At 39.7% G+C, this 16,764-nt stretch overlaps 1 protein-coding gene across 1 annotated transcript in view; it reads left to right on the forward strand.

The window, feature by feature from the left end:
• The window catches only part of XRCC4 (X-ray repair cross complementing 4), a 245,684-nt gene extending 230,287 nt beyond the window's left edge, over positions 1–15,397 (forward strand). Inside the window, exon 9 of the mRNA XM_073887725.1 lies at positions 9,501–15,397. The gene's annotated coding sequence lies outside the window, so the exon portion shown is untranslated. The remainder of the gene's footprint in view (positions 1–9,500) is intronic.
• Positions 15,398–16,764: the final 1,367 nt, after the last annotated feature.

Consider the following 16,764-nt stretch of genomic DNA (forward strand, 5'->3'; position numbering starts at 1 on the left):
TTATGTTCTGCAAGAATTATGGCATTTGAGGAAGGTGAGAGAAAAAAGAAAGTATATAATAAAACAAATACTAGTATTTTCTTGAGGAATTCTATATAAAATATTGCCATTTGTGAAGAGCATTTCTTTCTTCCTTTGATTTTTCCATTATAGCCCTAACCTATCATATATGATATCAATAACTTTCATAATCGCATGCAATCAGCAAATGTTAAGTAAAGTTTTTTCAGTAACTCAGTGTGTGTTTTCACTGTCACCACCCTGTGTGTCAGTAATCATTCATCTCAAGAATTTTAAATTTGGGTTATGTGCAAGGACATGGGAATCTGTCCTATGTCCTTCAGCTTACATGAAATTCTCAACTATGATTAGAAGAATGCAGATGCTAATGTGTATGTGCTTATTCAGTCATCAGATGTTTACTGAACACTTTGTGTCAATCACTCTGCCAGGCACTGGGGATATACGAATGAGTAACGCCATCTTGTCTCATAGTGCCTGGAAGTCTAGACCAAGGAAGGAGGCAGACATGTACACAGACAATCAAGATATGTGACACATGCTCTAAGAGAGGAGCCCAGGAAGCTCAGAGGGCACAAGGAAGAATCGGCCTGCATTTATTTTGTTGGGAGGGTACAGGAAGAAGAGGTTGTGGGTGAGGGAAACTTTAAGAGAAGAGATGGACGAAGTTTGAGCTGAACTTCTGGGATAACTGAGGATTTGCCAGGTGGCTGAGGTACACTTGACCATGTGTGAGGCACGGAGGAGTAGAGGAGTGTGGCATCTTCAGTGCTTTGTGGCTGGAGTAAAGGGAGAAAAAAAGAGGCAGTGTGAGGCTGAGAAGGTAGTGTGGCTCCTCATTGATTTTTATTGCAAATGAACAATTACAGAATAATCTTAAGAGAAGAAAAGGAGTGACCTGATGCAATTTGTGCTTTTGAAAGAGCAATTTGAAGGCAACGTAAGGGCAAAACCACAGGCACCCATAGATCTCCCACTTCTCTGCAGGTTGTGTAACTCTCTGATGCTGTTCCCAGCCTGTCTGGAAGATTGTCAAACTCCACTTCATACCAAGCAATATCCACAGATTAAACTTTTCCAACAATCTTTGGAAGTTGAAAGACTCCTGATGGTAGAGTGACACAACCAGCCCACAACAGAGAGGCCCCTTTCTAGTGCCCGGGCCTTGGGCTTTGATACAAGCAAGAGTGGTTTCATCATTTCCTTTGGGAGTGATTTCAGGATTTTTTTAACCTCTTGGGAAATTGGCCTCCTTTCTTGAACATTCCCAGCCCTGCTTTGACTTCCCCATGTCCTGCGGAATGTGGCTTATATACACCTTTGGAGGAATTGCTGTTGCTGTCCTCATTAATTCACTTCTTACACCTCTTTCTGGAGGCTGTACGTGCCGTGCTGTTGGAAGCAATATTCACATCTTCTTCCTAAGGCTTCAACACTTTATGCAAAGGTACCAGTTCTGGATCCAAAACTTGTGCAGGAGGGAGGGAGTGGAGTTCAATACACTGGTGCCATTCAATGGATGTGAAATACCGTAAAACATCATGAAAGAGGGGCTTAAATCCTGAAAAGAGACATTGTGAGCTAACCTTTTATTCAAAAACCTGGATCAAAATCCCAGGACAATTAAAAGGTATAGAGTATCCTTTTCCCCAAAATAAAGTGGCAGAAATAACACTTTCAAGAAAAATCAAATTACATTTTGTTTTTCAAGTTTCAACAGAAAACTCGAGACAGTATTTTTCACAGTCTTGCTAGTAGACACACACTCATCTTGGCCACTATTTCTCCATAGATTTCAGTGGGCAAGTGCATGAGGAGGCACTTTCTCCACCTCACTGATGATTTTTGCAGTGACTGAACTTTATACAAATACCAAAAAGAATCTTCATGAGTCAGTCTTCCAGTGTAATTGAAAATAATTAGGTTTTCTATCACTTCTCTTACTCTCTTTATCAGAGAAGCATTTGCAACCAGGCATTCTCTGAATGTGGCTAAATCCTTGAGACTATCTTAAATATTAAAATGACTACCAAGGGCCCTGGAGCCCCTGACGCAGGGGCCGGCATCCCCACTCAGGATCCTCTCTCAGTCCTGCAAATAGAACAACCCAGCAGCCTCTCTTTATAAAGAAATGTGAGGTTTTGTCCTTATTTTATTCCATTTAATTAAAGAACAGCTGAAAAAATCCTGTCTTGCATTTTCAACACATGGTTCCAATTAGTGCAGCAGAGCAGGACCCTGAATTTGATAAAAGCACTGACGTGTACCTTTGGTGCCTGTACAATGTACTCTTTCATTTTACAAGGTGGCTGAAGTGCAGTTTTTAAATATCTTTTTTAAATGTTAACAAAAACCCAGGGGTGTAAACTTAGAAAAAAAGTGAAGAGAAGTGAACACAGTTTTGTTTGAATTGCCTGCCGTAGACTTTTAGAACCTTGTATGCAGAGGAGGCTTATTTGTTGAAATCTGCAGTGGGCATTTACAGGTTTATATGCAAAAAACATTAGGCTTCATGAGACTTGTGCTCAGAGGCTATTAGATGGCAGATCCATCACCTCAGGAAATGCCACTTACAGTACTGTAAATTTCCTGCATATGACCAATCTGCTCAAGAGGTAATGGAAACCTCATTCCAATAAATTGTTGCAGACCATGCTAAAACTGATAGGACATTTGCCTTCAGTGGGACTCCTTCTGGGTAACTTCTGGAAGTTCATATGTTTTTAAATAGGAAAGTAAACCTTTTGTCCCCGAATCTGGAAATTTGATGTGGAAAAGCCTCATTTAGGTCATCACATCCCACCTCCTGCCAAAATAAAGGGAACTAGCAAGAGGAAAAAGTAAGATAAAACAAGTAAAATATTTTATGACAGCTTCACATGGTGTGTGTTCTCTGCTGTCCCAGAAACACTGGAATGATTTTCCATTTCAGGTCATGGGAAAGCATGATGTCTTTAGTCCCAGAAGGGCGAGACACTTAAACTGTTATCGGGCCCTTCATGAAGGTTAACAACAAACCTCTTTGTGCCTGGCTTTTACTTTCAGAGCTACCATTCTATTTTTGGCCCATAATTTACAGACTAGAGAAATGTACTCATCAAGAACAAACTCCATCTCGTAGACTCACTATGAATTGCATTCAGAAATACTATCCCAAAGTGCCGTGGTAAGAACAAAAATCTATATAGAATAAAATGGAGTAGATGGATTCCTTATAACTAACTTCAACTAAAGAAAAATAGTCATTGAGATGGTCTTTCTGAAACCCTCAGTGTTAGGGACTGTGTCAACAGATAAACTGTTTGTCCTCCCTTAGTTCCCATAAGTATAAATCAACTTTCTACCTTTCTAGAAGAAAATTTCTAGATCCAAATAGTAACTGACTTAAACTGTAGACAGACCACTCCTCAGCATATGCCCTCTGCTACCACTGGTGATATGTCTTGATCAAATGACTTAGAAGGGACGAGCTATGTCATCTTTGATGATTTTTTTTTAAATAGGCTCACGAATTTTCACCATGAGTTGACTTATTAATACACAGATATTGTTCTGCCTCATTAGTGAACCATCCTAGATTTAGAATGTCTCTAAATCTCCAAATCATAGTCTTAACTGAACCATGCTAAAGTCATTGGTCATTTCTGTCCTCATCTTAGTGACATGGAAACACTGATAACTTAAAACACTTGGTCTCTGCTTCATTGTTGGCTCTTGGTCTCTTCCTATTCCACTGGCTAGTCCTTCTTTACTCCTTTTTTGCTTCCTTCTAATTTTCCCAGTCTCTATAAAGGGATCAGTACTCAGACCTCTTCTCTTCATATTGTTGGCTAAGTGGTCTCATCTAGTCATGGCTTTAAGTAACTTTACACAATGAAAATTGCCAACTGCCTCCTGGCCTCTCTTCTTGGATGTACAATAGACATGGTAAATATAACATTAAATTCTTTATTTTCTCTTTAAATATACTTCTTTACCAGCTTTTTCCATTTCATAAATAATGATTCTCTTCAACCAGCTCCCAGGCAAAAACTCTTCTGGAGACATTCTTGATTCATCTATTTCTCTCACATCCTATATCCAGTTTCTGAGCAACAGACACCCAGAATCCGATTTTTTTTTTCATTTTTACCAACTTCAGAGCTAGAATAAGCCAACATCCCCTTTACCTGGGTTATTGGCAGTATATATGGAACACCCGACTAGTCTCCCTGCAGTCTCTTCCCATAGCAGCCAGTAACCATTTAAAAATATCAGATCGGGGCGCCTGGGTGGCTCAGTCCATTGGGCATCCAACTCTTGATTTCGGCTGAGGTCATGATCTCAGGGGCTTGGGATTGAGCCCCATGTCAGGCTCTGTGCTCAGTGTGGAGTCTACTTGAGATTCTCTCTCTCCCTCTCACTCTGCCCCTTTCCTCGCTCACGCACCTTCTCTCTCTGTCTCTCAAATAAATAAAATATTTTTTAGAAAATTACCAGGTCATGTTCCTTCTCTGCTCAAAATTCTTCTGTGGCATCCCTGCACACCCAAGTAAAAGCCAAGATCTTTACCATCTCTTATAAGGTTCTAACCATCTGCCCCCAACTCCATCTCTCTGGCTTTACCTCCTACCATGCCCTCTTTTGCCTTGTCTCTGTTCCAGCCACAGTCATGTCATCACTGTGCCTGGAACATGCTGTTCCTCTGGCTGGAATGCTCTTCCTTCAGATAACTACAGTAGTCACTCCCTTACTTTCAAGTTTCTACTCAGATTCCATGTTATCAAGGAGGTCTTCCCTGACCATCCTATGTAAAATAGCACCTTTACCTCTCTACCTGCCACACTTTTGTTTCTCTTGCTCTGATTCATTATTTTCCGTAGCACTTATCAGAACTTGGCATATTATATAATGTGTTCATTTGTTTGTTGACTGTCTTTTCTCACTAGATTACCAACACCAATAGAAGAGGGACTTAGTCTATTTTGTACTCCCCTATTATCTCCTTTGCCTAGAGTGCTGCTGTGTACACAGTAGATTGTTAATAGATTTTTCTGAGTTAATGGATTAAATTTTTGTCATGGTAACTATAAGAGCAATAAGGCATGGGAAGTTTTATTGATTAGGCTCACTGACATGGTAGTAGAACAAACCCTTTACTGAATCTAACTCGAGAGATTGGTCTAAATTATATCAGACTCTCAGAATTTATAGTGTTCACATTTTACTTTTTTTGTACAAATCATATATCCAAGACCCATCAGTGTAAGGCTAAAAATGAGATCATTAACTTTACTATTTTTCTGAGTTTTATTTATTTTTGACAAATAAAATTTGTATATATTTAAGGTGTACAATATAATATTTTGATATATGCATATACATTGTGAAATGATTACCACAGTCAAACTAATGAACTTATCTATCACCTCCCATAGTTACCATTTTGTGTGTGTGTATGGTGGGAACATTTGAGATCTACTGTCTTAGCAAATTTCAAGTATACAAAACATCGCTGACAACTATACTCACCATACTATACATTAGGTCTCTAGACCTTATCTTAAAACTGAAAGCTTGTATCCTTTGATCAATATCTCTCTTTTTCCTCCATCCCCCTGACTCTGATTACCATTATTCCACTCTATGTTACTATAACTTTGAGTTTTTTAAAAGATTAAACATTTAATTGAGATCATACAATATTTATCTTTCTGTGTCTAGCTTATTTTACTTACCATAAGGTCCTCCAGTTTCATCCATATTCTTGCAAATGACAGGATTTCCTTCTTTTTAAAGGCTGAATAATAGTCCATGTGTATATATACTACATTTTCTTTATTCTTTCATCTGTTGGTGGACACTTAGTTTATTTCTATATCTTGGATGCTGTGAATAATAATGCTCCAATGAACTAATTTTTGACAAAGGCACCAAGAATACTCAATAGGGAAAGATAGTCTCTTCAGTAAATCATCTTGGGAAAACTGGATTGACCCATGCAAAATAGGATCCTTTATCTTACACCATACATAAAAATCAACTCAAAATGACTTAAAAACCTAAATGTAAGCCCTAAAACCATAAAACTCCTAGAAGAAAACATAAGGGGTAAGTTCCTTGACGTTGGTCTTAGAAATGATTTTTTGGAACTGACACAAAGCATGAGCAACAAAAGCAAAAATAAACAAATGGGACTACACTCAAAAAGTTTTTGCACAGCTAAGGAAACCATCAACAAAATGCAAAGGCAACCTGTGAAACGGGAGAAAATATTTTCAAATCACATATCTAATCAGGAATTAATATCCAAAATGTATAAGGAATTTATATTTATTTAAACAACAAATAACCCAATTTTAAAATGGAAAAAGGACCCAATAGACATATTTTCAAAGAAGACATGTAAATACTCAACAGGGATATGAAAAGATGATCCATATCACTAATCTTCAGGGGAATAAAAATCAAAGCCACAGTGAGATATGGCCTCATACCTCTTAGAATGGCTGTCATCAAAAAGTCAAAAGATAACAGGTGTTGGTGAAGATGTGGAGAAAAAGAAACCTTTGTGCACTGTTGGTGAGAATGTACATTGGTTTAAACATTATGGAAAACATTGTGGAGGTTCCTTTAAAAATTATAAATAGGACTACCATGTGATCCAGCAAACCCACTTCTGGGTATATATCCAAAGGAAATGAAATCATTGTTTTGAAGAGATATTTGTGCTCCCATGTTTTTAAATATCCAAAATAAAGACCTGAGCCTTACCCCTATGTGACAGTTGGGTTGTTCCCTCAACAGGTGCATCCTGGTCGCCATTTTATCATTTCAGCTAACCATCTGGCTCAGAGCTTAGGTCTTTGCTCCTTCTGTGGGCCTCTGCTCACTCCTTTATCTCCCTAGAATACGTTTCCTTAAGCTGCTGCTGCTGCTGCCTCCCCACTATACTGTTTCATCCCAAAATGGGGCAGCAAGCCTTCTTTGATTCCCATAGCACAGCAGATGAAGCTTATTTACTTTAAATGAGATCTTTTCAAACTCTACAGTAGCTTCCATATTGCTAAATATGGTGGTCATTCTGCAGTCATCATTTTGTTCACACCGTTACTTGAAAACAAAGGTTGGGAATAATACAAGGAAAGTGCACCACACTGACTAATTTAATGTACTGTGGCTGGACCTATAGGGTCACCAGTTGCGTGTGACCATGTTGCAAGAACCAGCTTATCAACATGCACCATCTAGCACACATAATGCACAACCCTTAATGTGATTCTCCTCTACTATGTGTCGCCTCCACACCCAATCATCATGAGGCTCCAAAGGAAAAAGTTCCTTCTCTCCTTATCCTAAATTTTGCCTCCTGTGCCACTGCATATCCCAGGATCTGTCTCTTTCCAGAATGATTCTATAAATTCTCCAAGGAAAGCCCCACATTCTCCCTCTGAGTCAGCCTTAACCTATATAATTGAGCAGGCAAATCGTTCAATATCAGTATATTTCTCCCAAACTAGGGCTATTGGACCATTTATTACAGTAGGTATGGGGCATCTACAGTCCATTTTAAGCTGTACCAAGCCCAATCAAGAATCTTTTATAAAATGTCAAGTTCAAACATACCCAACTTTATTTTTTTGTTGTTTTTTGCTTTGTTAAGTTTTATTTTGTTATGTTAGTCACCATACAGTACATCATTAGTTTTTGATGTAGTGTTCAATGATTCATTGTTTTCCTATGACTCCCAATGCTCCATGTAATACATGCCTTCCTGATTACCCATCCCCCCACCCCTCTCCCCTCTAAAACCCTCAGTTTGTTTCTCGGAGTCCATAGTCTCTCATGGTTCGTCTCCCCCTCCGATTTCCCCCCTTCACTCTTCCCTTCCTTCTCCTAATGTCCTCCATGCTATTCCTATGTTCCACAAAGAAGTGGCATATGATAATTGACTTTCTCTGCTTGACTTATTTCTTGTAGTCTTCAGATTCCCTGAAAATAAGATCTTGACATATGGGAACAATAGCAAATGCATGCCTTTGTTTTTTGATTTTTTTTATTTATTAGAGAGAGAGAAGGAGCAAGCAGGGGGAGAGGGAGAGGGAGAGAATGTGAAGCAGAGTCACCACTGAGCATGGAGCCCGACACAGGCCAGATCCCATGACCCCAAGATAATGACCTGAGCTGAAATCAAGAGTCAGAGGCTCAAATGACTGAACCCCCCCAGCACCCCAACACTTGCATTTATTGTACACACACACACACACACACACACACACACACACACACACACACACACCATAGACCTGTGTGCTCTAAGAGGGTCCTCCTAGCAATAAACAATAATATGCTATTGTAAAGCAGCCTAAATCCATATAATGACAAAAACAAGTTTCTGCCCTGGACTCTGCTCTCCTCCACCCCAAAAACTATCTGCAGAGAAAGAGAACTCCATGAAATCATACCTGATTTATACAACTAAATGGGAGACCCATCCTCTGGGATTAAAGGGTCTGAATCCAGGTTATTATTTTGGCTTCAAGAGTAGAGATGTTTACTTTCTTTATAATTCATAACTGACAGGCATATTGGGTTGTTTTTCCCAAAATAGAAAGGCTATCTACAGCATCAAAATGGCAGATTCCTCTGCTTTGGCTGTTTGGTGTCCAAAAACTTTGAAGCGCAATCCAGTGCAGGAAATCCCTGGCAGATGATGTGCTGAGTGTTTGTGGCTAATACACATTCCTCCTCTATAATCTGGGCTTCCTTTATCTATTAGATAATAATAATACTTTGATTCCAAAAGTTTTCCATGCCATATAGTAAATTCTTGCAACCTTTTCTCTGAACTGTGAAATGATAGCTATCTCTAGAATGAAGACAGTGATATTTTCTTAACTGTAAAACAGTCATTAGGAAGAACTGTAGCCAGTCTCAGCGTGTGGTTTCTTAGAGTGGCCTGTAATAAATTAAATCTGATTAGTTGCCATTTAAATATGCAACAAATAGGCTCTCTTCTCTCTCTCTCTCTCTCTCTCTCCCCCCCTCCCCCCACGTTTCTGCTACATTTGCTTTTTCTCCATCTGTCCCACTTGATCTCTCATGATTTCTTCACTAGGTCCCCACTATTATAACTGTTTCTAGCCATCCCACTAACAAGATGTACCTGCCCATGTCTCTTGTCCTGGGATGTTCCAGCATGACAAAGCGGCTAATAAATTGATGCCAAAGATGGAGGACAGTGGACTTGTACTGGCTGCCCTTTGTCTTGTTATATGATCCCTTTAACAGACCTTCATTGATTTAACCCAGAATTACTGACATGAGATTTTAGACTTTGTGGCCAACCAGTGAGGCTTTTCTTTTAGTCAGTCACTAAAGCACATGAAGCAGGCAGTTCTGGATTCTATGTCAGGTAAGGGGCTGGTTTACTGAGAGAGCAGAGCAAACTCAGGAACTTCAAACTGTTCTTAAAATATGGCTGTGCTTTCTTATTTCAGTGAGCTCTACACTGAACCTCAGTATCTAAAGCAACAAAAGAAGATTTGGGGTAGGATCCAAGAGTTCTGTCTCCCTCATCCTTTGGGAACAAAATTTGCAAGCCATCGGTCCAGTGACTGAGAGATTCAGCTTCAAGATTCAGATTATGAGAACAGATTCAGGAGTCAAACAGTGGAGTTCAAACCTCTGTTCTGGGTGACCCTTGGGAAATGTCTTCCACTCCCTGAACTTCAGTTTTGTCATTTCTAAAATGCAGCCAATAATCTCACATCACAGGTGGATCTGAAGATAAATGAGTTCATGTGAAACAGCACTTAGCACAGTGCCTGGTGCCCAAGCAGAGCTGCGTCAAAGGTGTAGGCTTGTTACAGCTAATCCGCTGCCACTTCCAGTGCAGCCAGAACCATTAGGAAGGAGAGATGGGCACAGTATGATGCCTGATGCAACAGATCTGGTGCCCGTGACCAAACAGTCCCCTGAGAGTAGACTCAGAACAATCACTTTTTGTAAACTGAGTTAAACCACTCCCTGGTGTGGCTAATGATGACTAATAGAGCAGAAGGGAGGTGGCCACCCTTGCGCAAGGCACTGTGGTGAAGCTGACCATGCTCTGCTTACAGAAATTCAGGTCATCCACAAGGTCTCGTCCTTGGTGCTCCTGCCATAGTTCTAATCGTAGAAGAAAGGAACTCATTTGCAGGAGAAATTTCAGCTTTTAACATATACTAAAGATAATTTGCTGGGAATTCCCCACCGACTTCCTAAAGTAAAATACACTGCATTCATAGTGTACTGATAGCCTTTTGATGAGGCAAGTTGTGTTGGCATATAAAGTATTAGCATGGAGAGAGACATAGCCCTCGAGAGATAAATAATGGGAATATGAACTGGAAAACTCAGGTTGAAAACAGAAAAATGGTTCCCTTGAACCACAATATTTGAATTCTTTGATTTTTGTCCTGCTAACGGCACAGAGAGGCACAATATCTCAAGTCAGGGTGTTGGGAAGCTATTGGCATAAAACAAACATCTAGCAATTTAAGTGATTTCTTAAAAGGGACTGAAATACACATCCTCATTTTACATATATATATTCCTTTTTATGTATTGCTCCAGATAAGATTGCAAAAGCAATGATCTTGAAAGAAATGAGAGACCTCCACTGAAAGTGATATGCACCATTAAAATACAAAATAAAATGCACAAGCCAACAAACCTGAGATTTAGAAAACTGATCTTTTTCTTCCCTTATATTTCATCTATCCTCATTCCGACTTGGCCCAATTTGCTGATCCCAGACCTGGATATATTGACAGGACCTTGTCAGGATCCTGTGAAAGGACAAGAGCCCCCAGTTCGGGTTTTAGCTATTTTAGGGCTACTTCTGCCTCCCCTAAACTCCTTACCCTTTATGACCCCTGAGGCCTCTTAAAGCCTATTTCCAAAAACTTGGCAATGAAGTCATGTGTCCCTTGTCACTACATGTCTGATTCTTGTTAGAGATTCCCTGATACCCTAGTTTTCGGAACCATGGATCTGGAGCTGTGGCTTCTGTCTGTAGTGGGAAGCGTCCTCCTGCTTAGAAAAAAGGTGGATTCCATGCTAGAAACATGTTGCCCCCACACTTTACATCTTGTGTTACGGGTCACTTAGACATGCTTCCTGAGAAAGCTCCTAGGAACAGAGAAGTCCTCATTATTTCTTCACTCCTTATCTTTGAGAGAGATAGAGGAGAGCCAGTCCTCTTCAGGGTCCTCACTGCCTGTCCAAGTGTGTCTCTGCTTTTGACATATCAATAAGCTCCAACTAAACTCATAATCTCACTTCTACTTTTAACCACATGTCATTCCTGCTTGGGTGCTCTCCACGTTGGTGAAAAGCACCAGCTTTATCATAGTTGTTATTACTGACTCTTCCATCTCGTGACCAGACATTTTCTTCCATCCTGGCCCCCATCCAATCATCAAATTCTGTTGCTTCTTCTCTATAATGGCCAATTTTCTCTATCCCCACTAAGCCTACTGTCACTAACACTACCACTGTTGCCTGGATCAGTGTCACAGACTCCTAACCAGTCTTGCCCTCTAACCTTGCCCCTTTCCAGTCCTTTCTCCTGGTTCGGTCATTTTCTAGCTCCACATTCCTCATTTGCTCCCCAGTGCCTTCAGTAAAAAATTCCAGTATTCTTAAATTGTCTTATAAGACAATGATGTGATGCCGCCCTATTTTGGTGACATTTTTATTATTATCTCTTTTGTTACTGTTCCCCTGCCCAAACAAACAAGCAAAACCCTATGCATTTTATTGACACTAAGTTACTCCATATTTCCATGCTCTCTCTTCACTTCCAGGCCCTTGCATGTACTCCTCCCTTTGTCTTGGGTACCCTTTCTCGCTACACTTCCTCCATTCTTGGAGTTAATTCCTATTCATCTTTCAAGTCTTGGACTAAATGTCACTTCCTCAGAAAGCTTTTCCCTGACTTTCTAAATCCTGATTAGGCATTCCTCCTAGGTCCTGTGTTCACACCCTATTTTCCCCACCACAGCATTAGCACAGCTAGTGTACATGGCCTTTGTAACTGCATATTTGCTTCTCTGTCTCTGTCACTGTCATTCAGAAACACAAGAACCCAGTCTTTTTTTCTGTTCTATTCTTTGGGTCTTCCTGAATGAATAAATACATGAGTATAATGGAAACAAACTTAAGTAACTATTTGAAGTGTCAGCATGTCAGATGCATCTGAGAGAGCAAGTGTGCTGAGAACCAAAAAGTGACCTTTGGGCCCATGTGGAAGTGGTTTGTGACTATGACAAGGGCACTTTCCTTGGTATCACAGAGATAGAAGTTGGAGTGAAGTGGCGTGGTCCTGAAATTGTTAGTATCTGTAGACAGCAAACGTAGACAAGTTTATTGTAAGGTGTGCCATAGTAAGAGGAAGATCCTGCTGCTACAGGAGAGAGGGGATGGCTGCAGGAACATATATGTGAACCCGTTGAAGACACTGCTTGTAAGAAAGTCACAAAGGTTCTTAGCGTCACACAAAAGGCAGACCCAAAAGAAGGAATGCACATTTGGGCAAAAGTTCACGAGCACATTTTGAATCGCAAGTCCTGATAAAATGTGCTAGGACAAATGAGTTAAAATTCCAGAAAACACTCAGAAAGTAAGTTTACAGTGTTACTTCACTATGCTTTGTGCAGCAAGTAATTTTATCGGTAGAGTTTGTTGGCTTGTTAACAATGTCAAGGAAAAGAGCTGTAACTGTGCAGGAAATTCTTGTGCTTTCATTTATTATTAAATATGGGTGTCACAAAGGTATGAAGAATCACACAGCAAACATCCACATGTTCACCACCTAGCTTCAGGACTAACATATTAGTAAGTGTAGCAGAAGACCTGGTGCCTCTGGAATTTAAAATGACTTTTCTCCCAGTTGTGAAGGTCTCCAATTAAAGCACAAATTCATTTTTTAGCATGAAAAAAATGTTCCCACTGTGGAAAATCATAACCAACTTGTTGAAGTTTATACAGAAAATATTTTCAGTAAACAAAGAGGAGTACAGAGTTTCAGGAAGAAAGCGTGAGGGTCATGATGATAAAAGCAATGGAAGACCCGCAGATGTGCCCCAGGCCCTCCTCACTGTCATCAATCATAAGCCTGTCCTACCCCGTGGTTACCAACCAGTAGGTCTTGGACCCCCGGGGGTAGCAGAATTTATTGTGAGGAGTCTGTAAATCCATATGCACATTCAGTATAGGTAGACTAAATAAATAATATGTCATACACACACACCCACAGAACTATTTTTTAAATGTCTGTAGATGAGGTGATGAATAAAATATAAATTCACTTACTTGCTTTGCTGAATTAATAGAAGCCTTTGATCCTTATGTATTTTCTCAGTCTACAGACATTGAAAGTATAATGTCTAGCATGATACAGTCTTCATACTCAGAAGAGATTGGACATTTGCCATTGTTATTTGCTAGAAAACATGAATAAAGCCACTGGATGATGATTTAAACAAGAGACAAAGCATTTTCTTTAATATTTTGATAACTATTTGCATTACAAAAATCTGTTCTTTAAAACACTTGCCATATGTTTCAACAAACAAACTTGCTTTATTCGCTCTGTTTCTGCAGGATACTTGTGCTAACACCCTCCTTAGTCCATAGTTGACACAACAAACACCATCATATCATGGAAAACAAAATGGAGTGTCTAAGGTCTAATTCTTTAGGAGTCTGAGTGGGGCTTCTCTCCCTCCTTTGAACACAGATGGTGCCCCTGGGGCAGGAAAGTAAGACCAGAAATCCCATTTTTCTTTTTCTTGCCTTCTGCTCACCATGCCTTGAGCCCCACAGGACTGCTTCCATCCAGATGCTGCCAGTTGCTAATTTGTCTGTCTCTAAGGAGTGTCGTTTTGTGCTTTATTCATGCAGAGGAACCTAAAGGCTCTTCAGGTGCTCTTATCTGCCTCGCTACTTAACGTGACCCCTGAAGGGTGTTGATTTGTTTCGTAGTTATTTGTTTCAAATGTCTTTGTCTCTCCTCACCAATAAGATAATAAACTACTTGAAATAGCTGAGCAGTAAGTAATTCATATTTTGTGTTGAGTGGAGTTGACTGTGAAGGAAAAGCAACACCCATCCTGGTCTGAGTTCTCTTTCTCACTAGGGTCTAAGTGAGCAGTGCTCTTTCAGGGGCGCCTGGGTGGCTCAATCGTTTAAGCATCTGACTCTTGATCTCAGCTCAGGTCTTGATCTCAGGATTTTGAGTTCAAGTCCCACATTGGGCTCTGTGCTGGCCGTGGAGCCTCCTTAGGAAAAAAACATGCGCTTTAAAATTTAGGCATGTTTTTTACAAAAACTCTTCACTGAAATATTTCCCGAAGTGAGAGAGCACACAGATGGCACAATGACGCAGCATCATTACTCTGATTCCCGTAATAAAAAGTTGATTTTTTTATCAGTTTTCTTTCAATCTTTCTGATCACACAAAAGAAGAAATCTTAATTTAAGTGTTTTTAGTGTTTGCATATATTTAACACTTCTTACAGTGTCCCCTGCCCTCCCTCTGTTTTTCATTTACTGTTTAACAGAGAGAGTGTAGCTAGGCCTCACATTCAGAGCCTTTAGCACAAGGTATCGATATTTACATAAACTTTAAAGCACTGTTCTGTACAGATTGTATATATATTTTATAGCTACCATCTATTTAAGGCCAATAATATGTTGTTTATCCATCTACAGTAGTGATATAATCTTTTAAAATAATAGTCAATTTAAAGAAAAATATAAAGATATTGGTGGTTTCATAGTACAGCAGAAACCATGTGAGTTATTCAAGAGCGAGGTTTGTGAGATCCTGCCCTATCACAAAGCAAATAGATTATTGGGTGACATAGAATATTAACCTGTGAGCACCAAGTATTTTATCAAGGTGGAAAAGCTAGTCATCACCCAACATTCTGAAGAAGAGATTAATTTTCTGGTCGTACAGAAGTGAGTAGGCATGCGTGAGTCACAGAGTTCTGACGTGACCCTTTCCACCACACGCTATCATGCCGAGTTACCACTGGCATTGGCTTCTGCATCTTTGAATGTGAAGAAGAATAAAAGCAGTTTAAATTTTGTTGTTTTTAACCTGACAGTGTATCATTTGTGCGATGCCACAGTGTCACCAGATCCAAAATAAAAGGGGTTAAACATTACATACATACTGAATGTTAAACATTACATTCTAAACATTACAGAACAGCTCTCCAGTGCATTACTCAGCTTCAGGCCGACATCACAAGGGGAGCTGGCTGGCGTTTTAAAGCCAGTGGGTGTAAAACTTGCTGTTCTCTTCTATTTGTCTGTGAGATAATTCTGGCTCTCCCTTTCCCTCCAGGGCATGGCTGCGGAAAAGAATGAATCCCATACCTACCCCATTCTTGATGATCTCCGAAACAGGAGATGCAAATGTTTCTTACTGTTTACCAGAAACATTTCCCCAAATGACTGCAAATAGCACAAATGTCTGTTCCATTGATAGATAATTCCAGCAACACTTTTTTTTTTTCCCCCAGCAGCGTGAAGATAGTGTCACAGTGGGGTAAAGTGGGCTGGAGTCACTAACTTTGACATTCTAATCCTGGATCTCCCACTGCCTAGCTCTCTTCTCTCAAACTAGCCACTTAACCTCTCTTTGGAAGTCAGCTTCCTCACGAATGAGAACGGCTCACATGTACTTCTTGTCTAAGCACCAGATAAGGCAGATACTGTACAGAGGCAGTAGCCCCAGTGTAATACACAGTGTAAAAGTGCTTTCCGGAAGGTTGTGTCTCTCCCCTCCCCCCCCCCGCAGGATTTCTTAAATTACTCAATTTCATATGTTCCCCACCTGTGTCAAAGGCTATAGCCAGACAAAACGCCCTTCCTTGTACTGAAGACCAGCCCTTTGCCTGGTTGGGGGCTCATTATAATCATGAACCTTAATATACTTGTAAAAAAGAGTGGACTTGCTTTTCTTCATATCTCCCTGTTGGATATCATTTAATGAAGTTTTTCAGTTTTTTTTGTTTTTGTTTCTGCTTTGAGACGCTGAATTTCCAGATATGTATAGAAGACTCAAAAAATACTCCTTACTTCCCAGAGAAATAGTTTTGATAAAACAGAGATGCCATTTGTTACCCATGAAACATACTTTTTTTTTTTTTGACATCACCTGTAAAACAGAGAAGACATAGTCGTGTATTTACTTGGGCTGAGAATAGATAGCAAAACTTAATCTTGGAAATATATAAAGGTAACTCTGTTATCTTGGTTAGAATTGGTATTTGCCGAGCAATAGGGAATGCTAGGGAACAGACTTCATTTACAAGGGGTATCTTGTGTGGACAAATTAGTTTGTTTACTTGATCCAAGTAGTTAGCGTAGAGCAAGAGGGACCTGGTTTTCTGGAACCCTGTACCATACATTGTTGACCCCTGCTAGTCATTTCCTCTAGGAATACTCTGATGAACTGAAAAAGCAAATCGACATTCAAAACTTAACCTATGCATAGATAAAAGGACAACAGACAAAGAATGTTTTAGTCATACTAAATTCTTTGATGTCCCATCTTCAATAGGAGCTAATTAGATTAAATTTAAATTCCTCAGATACGAAGTAAAAAATGTATTTAGTACATTTTACAACTTTTGAGACTAGAGTGATAAATGATTATTTTGTAAAAAGATTTTTGAGCTTTACCTTGATTCTTAGGGTTCA

Source organism: Callorhinus ursinus, unplaced genomic scaffold (assembly GCF_003265705.2).
Source record: "Callorhinus ursinus isolate GAN/ISIS: 27379988/994484 unplaced genomic scaffold, GSC_fseal_2.0 scaffold3, whole genome shotgun sequence".
Lineage (NCBI taxonomy): Eukaryota > Metazoa > Chordata > Mammalia > Carnivora > Otariidae > Callorhinus > Callorhinus ursinus.